We start from the raw sequence: 11,330 nt of genomic DNA on the forward strand, positions 1-11,330 counted from the left end.
CATATCCACAGTCATATTGCCATGTTTGGGCAGCAGATTAGCTTTCACATTGGGATTAGAATCTTCAAACGACAAGATACCACTTTGCATTAACCTTCTTACCTCAGCCTTCAAGGCAAAACAATTCTCTATATCATGGCCAGGTGCCCCTTGGTGGAATGCACAATGTTGGTCAGCTTTATACCACCAAGGAAGCTCTTTCGAAACAGCCGACAGAGTTCTTGTTTGCACCAAGTTCTTCTGAATTAAAGCCGAAAACAACTCTATATAAGTCATTGGAATGGGGTCAAACTGTACATGTCTCTGGGTACAATTTTGTTGATTCTGTTGATTTGCGTGTTGTTGTAAACATGGTTGATAACTCGGTGCTTCTTGAGCAACTAGAGAAACATTAATAACTGGAGTAACTGACGCCACGTGTTGATGACGCTGACTGTTCCTCGGAATCCTTCTACGTCTATCTTGCGAGATAGAGTTTGCATTGTGTTCCTTCTTCTTGGGTAAACCATTTCCATATTTTCTAGAACCATCAGATGAATTACCTTCTTTCAACCGTCCTTCACGAACACCTTCTTCTAACCTCAAACCCATATTCACCATTTCAGTAAAGTCACTAGGCGCACTTGCAAACATCTGATCATAGTAGAACATACTCAACATTTTTAAAATCAACTTTGTCATTTCTTTCGCCTCCAACGGAGGACTAAGCTGTGCAGCAATATCGTGCCACCTCTGTGCGTACTCCTTGAAGGTTTGTTTTTCTTTGCTGGACATTGCACGGAGTTGATCTCTGTCCGGTGCCATGTCAACATTATAGTTGTACTGGTAAACAAATGCCTCACATTGGTCATTGAATGTTCGAATCTGAGTACTGTCGAGCCCTATATACCACTTCAAAGTAGCCCCAATCAAACTGTCTTGAAAGTAGTGGATCAACAATTGATGATTGTCAGCCTGAGTCGACATCTTACGAGTGTACATCACTAGATGACTCAGAGGACAGGATTTACCTTTGTACTTCTCAAAATCCGGAACCTTGAACTTGTGCGGAATCTTCACATTAGGAACTAAACATAAATCATGAGCATTATTTCCAAACAGGTCTTTCCCCCTTAAAGCTTGAATCTCTTTTTACATAGCCTGAAATTAATCTTGGAATTCGTCCATTCTCTCATAAACACCAACAGTCTCACTTTGGTCAGCATGGAAAACATGTTCTTCAACATAAGGAATAACATGAACCACAAGAGGTGCTACTGACATCACTGAAGGTAGAGAAAAACAAGAAAGGGGGTTTGAATTATTTTGGAAAATAAAATCTTTTTGACAATTTAGACACACACAGAACAAAAACAGATTAACACAGAATTTTGTACTGGTTCGCTTGAAATTCAAAGCTACTCCAGTCCACCCGCCCAAGGTGATTTCGCCTTCAAAAAGGACTTAATCCACTAATCTTGAAAGATTACACAAACAACTGCCTAAGAGAATAATCCCTTAGCCCTCTCAAGTATTCAGACTGCACAGAGTCACTTGAGGAAGTATCTTAACAAAAAATATGATTTGTAATGCAATGTGCTTCTAAAAAGGCAAATATTACAGAGTTATAGGGATAATAGTTTTTCACGTAAGAGCAGCAGCTCGTGAAAACGTAAGAGAGGATGAATAAGAGTTGTTGTATTCTTGTGTGTCTCAGGTGTATTCTCTTGTGAAGTATTCAGTCCTTTATATAGGCGTTGAGAAGAACCGTTGGAGTGATGACATGATCTTGGTCATTGAAGACTGTTTATTATCATTACTCTCCTTATTTATTTCTAAAACAGTTTTATGCGCATCATAATTTCCTTCTAGAAATACTTTCTTTCCAAAATCAGATTTCTTCATGGTTACGCGTTCTGAACTGGTGAATTTGTATCAGAGTCTTGTTAGTCATAGTTTAACTTCAGAGGTTGCTTTTATCTGACCATATTAGAGTTTCTCTATGCTCTTGACTTCTTCAGATTCAGAGTCTGGATTCAGTCTTCTTTACCAGAGTTGCTGACTTCTTTCTATTTTGCTGGTACCTGTGTTGATCAGATTCAGAAGCTTCTGGACGCGTTTCCTCTGAGCAGCATCTGATAGTTAAATTCTGTATCTGATGTTTTTATCTATCTGATTGTTTGATCAGAGTCTTGCACACTTAAGAAAAATTTCGTTAGAGTACCATTTTTATTTCATCCTTTGTTATCATTAAAATCTTAGAGATACATTGTAGAACCAACTTTGTTCTTACAATCTCCCCCTTTTTGATGATGACAAAACAATACATAGTAGAGGTGAAACAGTACAAAAATTCTCAGATCAGATAGGGAAGAGGACTCCCCCTAAGTTAGAGCCTTAGATAGATTCGAAGTTCTTACCGGACCTTCCTTGGTTAAGTGCTTTTAGCTACTTTCCTACATATCTTTAGTCATTGATTTAGTAATAATTTTTAATAATGTTTGCAGTGCTTTGAGAAGATTTAGTTATGTTTCCATCAGAGCTGTTTTAGTTCTCCCCCTTTTGTCAAAATAAAAAAGACATAGCAAGAAAAAGGTTGATATTGATAAATAGAGCAGTTACAAATAAGCAGCACATAAGGCAGATATCAGAAAGCAAAAGAAACATCAAAATAGAGAAAGCAAAAAATAATTAGCCTAGATGCCTAAGGGTTTGGGGGCGGAGGCATCCTTTGGAGCAGCTGAGACAACATGTTCTGAATGTTGTTGTTGACAGAATCCTGTTGATCCAGCCTAGCCCGAACTACTTGTTGTTCTTTCTGCAGTTCCTCTAGAGTCTTTAAGACTAGAGGGACAAACCCAGAGTTGGAGTGCTCCCCCTGAGTCAGTGCATCAGCTTTGGCCTTGGCAGCTTCTTCTACAGCAATACAAGATGCTTCTTCGGCTTTGCCTTTAGCTTTTGCCTCAGCCTCAGCAGCATCCGCTGCAGCAGCAACATCATCGACAACCTTCTCTTCAGCTTCTCTGATCCGCTGTTCTTCTTCTTGGCGTGCTTTCTCTTCAGCTTCCTTCCTAGCTCGTTCCTCAGCCTCTCTGGCCAAGCGCTCTTGGAGCCTAATACCAGCGTCTTTGATGAAGTCGTTGTGGACTTGTTCAGAGAGGCCTTTCAGTTTGAAGGCTTCAGAGGTCATCCAACTGATCACTCTGTTCTAGTGGACCCTTACTGCAGAGGGATCATCACTGATGCCAGAGTTGATTGTCAGAGACTTGATCTTCTCCACTAAAGACTTTGCAAAAACCTGTATTGCTTCTTATAGGGTAGGGAAGGTAGTCTCTGGTTCAGTTTCAGATGCTGGGGAGGATGGAGAAGGTGAGTTAGTGGCACTGAGATTTAGTGTGGGAGTTATGGAGGCAACAGAAGTTGTGGGTGTGGGAATGGCAGAGGGTGAATGTGTTGTTTGTTTAGGATGTGGGTGTGTTTCAGATGGTGAGTGGGTTGGTTCAGATGTTGAGTGGATTGGTTGCGATTCAGAGTTGATTGGTTGTTCAGGAGGTGGATTTGGTTATTGTGCAGGTGGTGGTGTTTGAGGTTATTCAGATGTAGTTGGATTTGGATGTTCAGGAGGTGGGGAAGTGACTTCTGGTTCAGGTTCAGAGTCTGATGGCTGTTGAGAGGCCAGTTGTAGCTGAGCCAGAGTGGGGGATTGGGGGTCAGATGGTTCGTTGTCGGAGGAGAGTACGTAGTATGGTGGGGATTGTGGAGATGGTGATGATGATGTGAAGTAGTTTCATTCAACATTTCTACTTCTGAAACGGGTAGTGTGGTGGTAGCAAGGTTGAATTTAAGTGAGGGTGGGTTAGAGGTTCTGGTGGTTGAGGGAGGAGTTTCAGAGGTGGTGTATATTGGAGTGGTTTGGGGAAGAGAATAAGCAAGAGGTTTTATTTTAACAGAGCGAGAGAGATGTATAGACTTACTTGGAGAGCCAACCAGAGGGACTGGAGGTCTTGACCCAGAGGATTCTCCCAGCCTTGCTTTCTTAGCCTTCTTGGACTTCTCAGAGGGCTCTCACATCATCTTCATGAAGTTTAGTGGATGCTCAGGTAGCCAGTTCATTGTGAAGTCAGAGATGTCCACCCCTTGATTGGCAAGGTCCTGTAGATAGTAAGTTACTACCTCTGGAGGGTCAATCTTGGAGAATAGGTAGAGTCTATTGGGAATCTCCCTCCAATCCCTGGGTGCTTCCCAGGAGGTGTCAAGTGTTGGTTTGGCTCTGACTTGATCAATTATTCCCATGCTCTTCAGATTCCGAGCATTCAGCGGTCTTCTAGTGTCAATAGTGACATCTTCCATGAGTCTGAGCTGAATCAAGTGATCCACTAAGCCACTCTCAATCAACACATCTGATATAAGTCTCCCTAGAGGGATGTAGTTTCTGGTCTTTATGTTGTTTCTGGTGTCTTTAACAGATTCTCTGAGATACTTGAAAAGAAGTGCTGACAGACAGAGTTTCAGCCCCTTGTGAATACAATACATGATACACTTCTGATATGTGCTGATGTAGTTAGAAGAGTTTGATGCAGGGCGATGATGAATGGTTCCTAAGATGATCTTCAACCAGACACGGGGGTTCTGATGTAGCTCCTTGTTCTTGGAATGCTTGCCTTCAACACTCTGTTGGAAGATGGTAGGGTTGATTTCTTGGGATAAGTATTTTACCCTAGGGTTTATGTTGTAGATGCGTCTTCCTCTTGTCTTCTCCATGTTCAGAAGAGAAGCAATGGATTTCTCGGTGATGACTATCTTGACTCCCAGAACATATGAGACAATGTAGTGATCATCTGAGTCTGTGAAACGCTAGAACTCCTTCACCAGATTTGTATACACAGGGCCATAGAGGCGTTGAAAATAGGTTTCCTACCCTTGCATTCTCAACTCTTCAGTTAGGTCTACGCCATTTTTCTCCATGTTTTCAAAGTCCACTAGTGACTCACATAGAACTTCCAGTTTTTCAAATGGTGTTGCTAGGTGGATGTGGGGCTCATGTTCGAGGATAGGGGGTTCCCTGTAGATTGGGGTTGAGACGACGCCGGTGGTTGCTGTAGTTTGTTGACTTGAAATCGATGTTTACTCCGTTGAATTCATTTGTTGGGAGAAGTTGTAAACTGATTGTTGTTGAGAATCCATGAAGAACACCGTTGAAGATGAAGGTTGATGGGTGAAGAACTTGATGAAAACTGTAGAAATCTTGAGGATGATGAAGAACTGAGAGAGAGAGAGGGGGTTTAGTGTGGTCGTGAGTAAAGTGTGCAAATGTAGTATGTGAAATGAATTTATACACATTAGGATGCATGCAAAACAACAGTAATGAGAGATTTTAACTTTTCATACATTAAATGTAGCATATTAACCAAGTAAGCATGTTTGGAGGAGAATGATTACAACCCATGATGGAGGTCTAATCCCCAAATCAACACACTGCTCGAGGAAATTTCAAGAGTCTGTCTCTTGATTTCTGCTAGACAGCTGTCTAGAAGTTCCAAGGTCAGACACAAGAGGTACCACATGTTACTTTATCTGATTTTCAAGAATACCAAAGGGTTGGATCCTGAGGATTTCCGATTCAGATAGCTTCAAACTGGTAGTAGCATCAGAGTCAGATACAAATTCCAGATGTTTACTTCAGAGTCTTATTTTGCTATTTCAGAGGCACAATTTATTCTAGATAATTTTGAATGTTTAAAATTTTCAAGATAAAAGAGAATCTATCTTCAGCGAGGGGTTTGGTAAAAATGTCAGCCCATTGATGGTCTGTATCAATAAATTTTAAAGTGATTACCCCTTTCTGAACATAGTCTCTGATGAAATGATGTTTTATTTCTATGTGCTTAGCACTGGAATGCAAGATAGGATTCTTACTTAAACAGATGGCAGCAGTATTATCACAAAAAATAGGAACGTTACTCTCAAAAATCAAAAGGTCTTCAAGTTGATTCTTCATCCAGAGCATCTGAGTAGTGCATAGTGATGTTGATATATATTCTGCTTCTACAGTGGACAGAGCTATGGTTGATTGCCTTTTCCTGGCCCAGGATATTAGATTATTTCCTAAGAACTGACAGTTCCCAAATGTACTTTTACGTTCTATTCTGTCCCCTGCGTAATCTGCATCATAATAACCAGAAAGTCTATACTCTGATGTTTTCTCATACATCAAGCCCAGGTTAGGGGTTCCTTTCAGATACTTGAGGATTCTTTTAACAACTGTTAAATGAGATTCTCTAGGATCTGATTGGAATCTGGCACAGAGACATACACTAAACAGAATATCAGGACGTGTAGCAGTCAGATAGAGAAGAGAGCCTATCATACCATGATAGAGCTTCTGACAAACCTTCTAGCTAATTTCTTCTTTTTCCAGAATGCAGGTTGGATGCATAGGAGTCTTAGCAGGTTTGCATTCATCCATTTCGAACTTCTTCAGAATGTCTTTTATGTATTTACTTTGATAAACGTAGGTAGCCTCTGAAGCTTGATTGATTTGAATCCCTAGAAAGAACTTTAGTTATTGCATTAAGCTCATTTCAAATTCTGCCTGCATTAGCTCAGAGAATTCTTGACATACATAAGGGTTAGCTGAACCAAAAATAATGTCATCAACATATATCTGACATATCATGAGATCATTTCTAATGTTTTTACAGAAGAGTGTAGAGTCAACCTTTCCTCTAATAAAGTCATGTTCCAGAAGGAAGTTACTTAATCTATCATACAAAGCTCTAGGAGTTTGTTTTAAACCGTACAATGATTTCTTGAGTTTAAAAACGTGCTCTTGACATTTAGAGTTTTCACAACCTGGAGGTTTATTGACATAAACTTCTTCTGATATATAACCATTAAGAAATGCACTCTTGACATCCATTTGATATAGTTTGATTGAATGATTTACAGCAAATGAAGCAAGTAAGCGAATAGATTCTAACCTGGCGACTAGGGCAAAGGTTTCATTGTAGTCAATGCCTTCTTGTTGACTGTACCCCTATGCCACCAGTCGTGCTTTATTTCTGACAACTTCTCTTTTTTCGTTCAGTTTGTTTCTGAACACCCATCTGGTTCCAATAATGTGAGTTCCTTTAGGCTTTGGAACAAGTTCCCAAACATCATTCTTTGAGAATTGATCTAGCTCTTCTTTCATAGCCAGGACCTAGTCATTGTCTTGAAGTGCCTCATCACAGGAAGTAGGTTTGATTAGAGATACTAATCCTAGAGGAGTTTCTTTAGATACTTTGAATGTTGACCTAGTTCTGACAGGTTCATCCTTGTTTCCTAGAATCAAATCTTCAGAGATGTTGGGGTGATTCCATGATTTCTTCTGGATGGTTGAGGCTTCAGATTCATCTGGCTTTTCTCTTTCAGATACTTCTGATGCTTTAGTCTTTTCGTCAGAACCTGCAAGAGTAATCTCCAAATCTGCAAGTTTATCAACTAGCTTTGACTTTTCAGGGTCAAGCTTATCGTCAAATCTAACATGGATTGATTCTTCCACAATTTTGGTTTCTATGTTGTATACTCTGTATCCTTTAGAGCGTTATGAGTATCCTAACATAATACCTTTTTGTGCTTTTGAATCAAACTTGTTCAGATGTTCTTTAGTATTCAGAATAAAGCAAGAGCATCCAAAAGGATGGAAATAAGAAATGTTGGGTTTTCTTCCCTTACACAGTTCATAGGGAGTCTTTTCCAGAATAGGTCTTATAGAGATTCTATTTTGAATATATCACGTTGTATTTACTGCTTCAGCCCAAAAGTGCTTAGCCATATTTGTTTCATTGATCATGGTTCTGGCCATCTCTTGGAGTGTCCTATTCTTCCTTTCTACAACTCTATTTTGTTGCGGAGTTCTAGGACAAGAGAATGATGACACTGAAATTCACCGTATTTTTGACTCCGATTTCGCATGCATTTTAGTTGTTTTATTGTTATTTTGTTATGTTATTACTATGTTTCTCTTTGTTTTCAGGTTTTTACTTTAATCAGAGTCCCGATCGAGAAAAGGAGTGAAAATGAGCTAAAAACCCTAAAATTCAGCATTTTAAACTTGTGGCTCCCACTGTGGCTGGCGCCATGGGTCCAGCCATGACGTGTTACATCTCAACTTCCCTCAACTGCCATGTTCCCCACTACCTCCATTATGGCGCCAAAATTTTCTCTTATGGCGGGCGCCATGGACTTGTGGCGGGCGCCACAAGAAGGAAAGTTTTCCCTCCCAATTTCAAACTGAAGGGCATCCTTGTCTTTTCCATTATTTTACTTGCCTATAAATAGAGACTCGAATTCATTTGTTTAATCATCCAAACTTAGAGCAGATGCAAACTTAGAGCAAACTTAGTTTCACTTAGGCATATATTCAGTATTTTAAAGTGGTAATCGCTTCACATCGAGGTGTTGCCACAATTGTGTAATCAAGTCTGTGATCGAGTCTGTAATCGAGTTTGGAGCACTTTGGAAGGAAGTTAATCCTGCCGCCATTTTCATTTCCGTTTTGCATTTTATTCAACCCTCCGATTGGAGCAGGTTTTTATTGCTTTACTTTTATCTACTTTACTTTCCCGCATTGTCTTTACTTTATTTATTTCCCGCACTGTCTTTACTTTATTTATTTCTCGCACTCACACTACTTTCATTTATTTCTCGCACTCGCACTACTTTTATTTATTTCTCACACTCACACTACTTTCATTTATTTCTCGCACTCGCACCACTTTCATTTATTTCTCGCACTCGCACTACTTTCATTTATTTCTCGCACTCGCACTACTTTTATTTACTTTCCGCACTCGCACTACTTTTATTTACTTTCCGCACTCACACTACTTTTATTTAAATTAAAATGCACCTTTACTTTACCATGTCTAACTAAATCTATAAGGTTAGAATGTAAGGATCGTAATTGAACCGATAATCCGTACAATTGTTCGTAGAAACACTTAAGGGCTATTTTGACTTTCAACTTAAGTTTTCCTGCACTTAAGTTCCATTGGGTAAGATCAAAAGCCGTCCAACGTCTTTTTAAACTTAATTATTTTTAACTATTTAAAAAACAGCGAAAGTGCTTTGTTTAGTTCATTAGGAGTCTTTAACTTAAGAAGAAAAGTGATTTTAAAACTATTTTCGGACGCGTTTATAAGTTTAGAGTCTGGTTCGTGAGAACCTCTTTTGGTTAAGGAATCCAGGTTAAAATACTTTTCAACTTAGTCAAGATACTATATTTCTTGAAAATAGGTTTACTACTCTAACGCAATGCGCGCCTTTTTATAAGTGACAATAAGAGGGTTTGATTAGGGAGTACAACTCGGTTCTGAATACGCGAAAGCGACAGTTCCTGTTAAATTAGTTCTTTTCAAAGTAGGAAACACTGCCCATAAGTAATTCTATTAGCAAGTACTTGGATTATTAATTGATTATGTGAATTACATTCGAGCCTGTCTTTATTAATTGAATTTAATTTAATACTTTACTTTTCATTGCACACTCTAAAAACCCCTATTTTGATTACCTTAGGTAAACACCATAAGAATAGATAATGATAGATTGACACTTGGTCTCTATGGATTCGACAATCTTTTATATTACTCTGACGCGTTTGTATACTTGCGAAAAGCACGCATCAAGTTTTTGGCGCCGTTGCCAGGGACGAATTTTGTCAAATTTCGTACCCTGTTGTTATATCGTTTAGACTTAGGTTATTACCCACCGGTCAATGCGAAGAACTCGCAGCACCGGAAGCTTAGTATACCCTCTGGCGGAACCTGAACGTTACGCTCGCGCACGTTTATTCTTCCATAGAATTAGGAGAGCTATGGTCGAAGATCAAAACCAAAGACCTCTTAAGGATTTCGCTCAACCATCCAACGAAGAACCTAGTTCTAGTATAGTGAACCCAACCATCCCATCTAATAATTTCGAACTTAAACCCTCCCTGTTGCAACTAGAGCAACATAGACAATTCAAGGGTCTCGCTACCGAGAACCCAAACCAACATTTAAAAATCTTTCTCCAATTAGAAGACACTTTTAAAACCAATGGAGCTTCTCCTGAGGCAATCCGTTTAAGATTATTCCCTTTTTCCCTCAGAGATAAAGCCCTATCATGGTTAGATTCCCTTCCACCCAGTTCCATAACAACTTAGGATAACCTTAGAAGAGTATTCCTTGCTAGATACTTTCCCCCAAGTAAGACCGTCGTTCTTCGAAACCATATAACTAGATTTACCCAGAACCAAGGAGAATCGTTGTTCGAAGCTTGGGAGAGATATAAAGAGCTGTTAAGAGCATGCCCACATCATGGTTTAGAAAATTGGTTAATCATTCATAACTTCTATAATGGACTTCACTATAACACTAAGATGACCATCGACGTTGCCGCAGGCGGTGCACTGATGAACAAACCTTATCCTGAAGCTAGTGCCCTAATCAAAGATATGGCTCAAAACCATCAGTCATGGGGAGTCGAACGAGCGACAGTTGAGAAGAAGGAAGCCCAAGGAGGAGTGCATGAACTAAGCTCTATAGACATGATGCAAGCTAAAATGAACGCATTAACCCTCAAAATCGAGCATATGTGCATAAACCCGAATACTGCAGCCGCAGTTTCGTCGGATTGTGAGATATGTGGAACCAAAGGACACCAATCTGCAGAATGCAGTCTATTAAACGAAACCCACTCTGAGCAAGTGAACTACACCCAAGGGAACCCATATTCAAACACCTATAACCCTGGATGGAGGAATCACCCGAACTTCTCCTATAAGAATAACAACCCTATCCAAAATAATGCACCTCCGAGACAATCAGGTTACCAAGCCCCAAGGTCAAATCAACCTATGCAACCCGTACCACCAAACCCAACAAAACAAAGCGTTCATGAACCAGAACATTCACGTTAATGAACTGATTACCCAGTTAGGAACCAAGGTTGACCAAATAGTTACTCATACCAAGATGCTTGAAACCCAGATCTCTCAGGTAGCTTTAAACCAAGCCCCCCAGACCACACCTGGAGGACAGTTCCCTGGACAACCTCAACAAAACCTGAGAGGGCAAGCCAATGCCATTACCCTACGAAGTGGGAACGCTTATGATGAGCCACCAAACCCAAGATTGAGTGAACCCAAAACTTCTAAGGAATATACAACACCACCGGACGAAGTAAAGGAACCAGAGGAATCTGAAAAATAGGAAGGTCAAGAAAAAGGAGAAGAACCTAAAGATAAAACTTACGTACCACCCCCACCATATAAACCACCTATACCATATCCACAAAGACTCAAACAAACCCAGATCAATAACCAGTAT

The 11,330-nt window shown here is 39.9% G+C and overlaps 1 non-coding gene across 1 annotated transcript; it reads right to left on the bottom strand.

Annotated features, from left to right (window-relative positions):
• Positions 1-10,219: 10,219 nt before the first annotated feature.
• LOC127088370 (small nucleolar RNA R71) lies at positions 10,220-10,326 on the bottom strand. The gene has a single exon (XR_007790208.1). It is a non-coding gene; the product is annotated as a small nucleolar RNA R71 (small nucleolar RNA).
• Positions 10,327-11,330: the final 1,004 nt, after the last annotated feature.

This window comes from Lathyrus oleraceus, chromosome 5 (assembly GCF_024323335.1).
Source record: "Lathyrus oleraceus cultivar Zhongwan6 chromosome 5, CAAS_Psat_ZW6_1.0, whole genome shotgun sequence".
In the NCBI taxonomy this organism is placed as follows: Eukaryota; Viridiplantae; Streptophyta; class Magnoliopsida; order Fabales; family Fabaceae; genus Lathyrus; species Lathyrus oleraceus.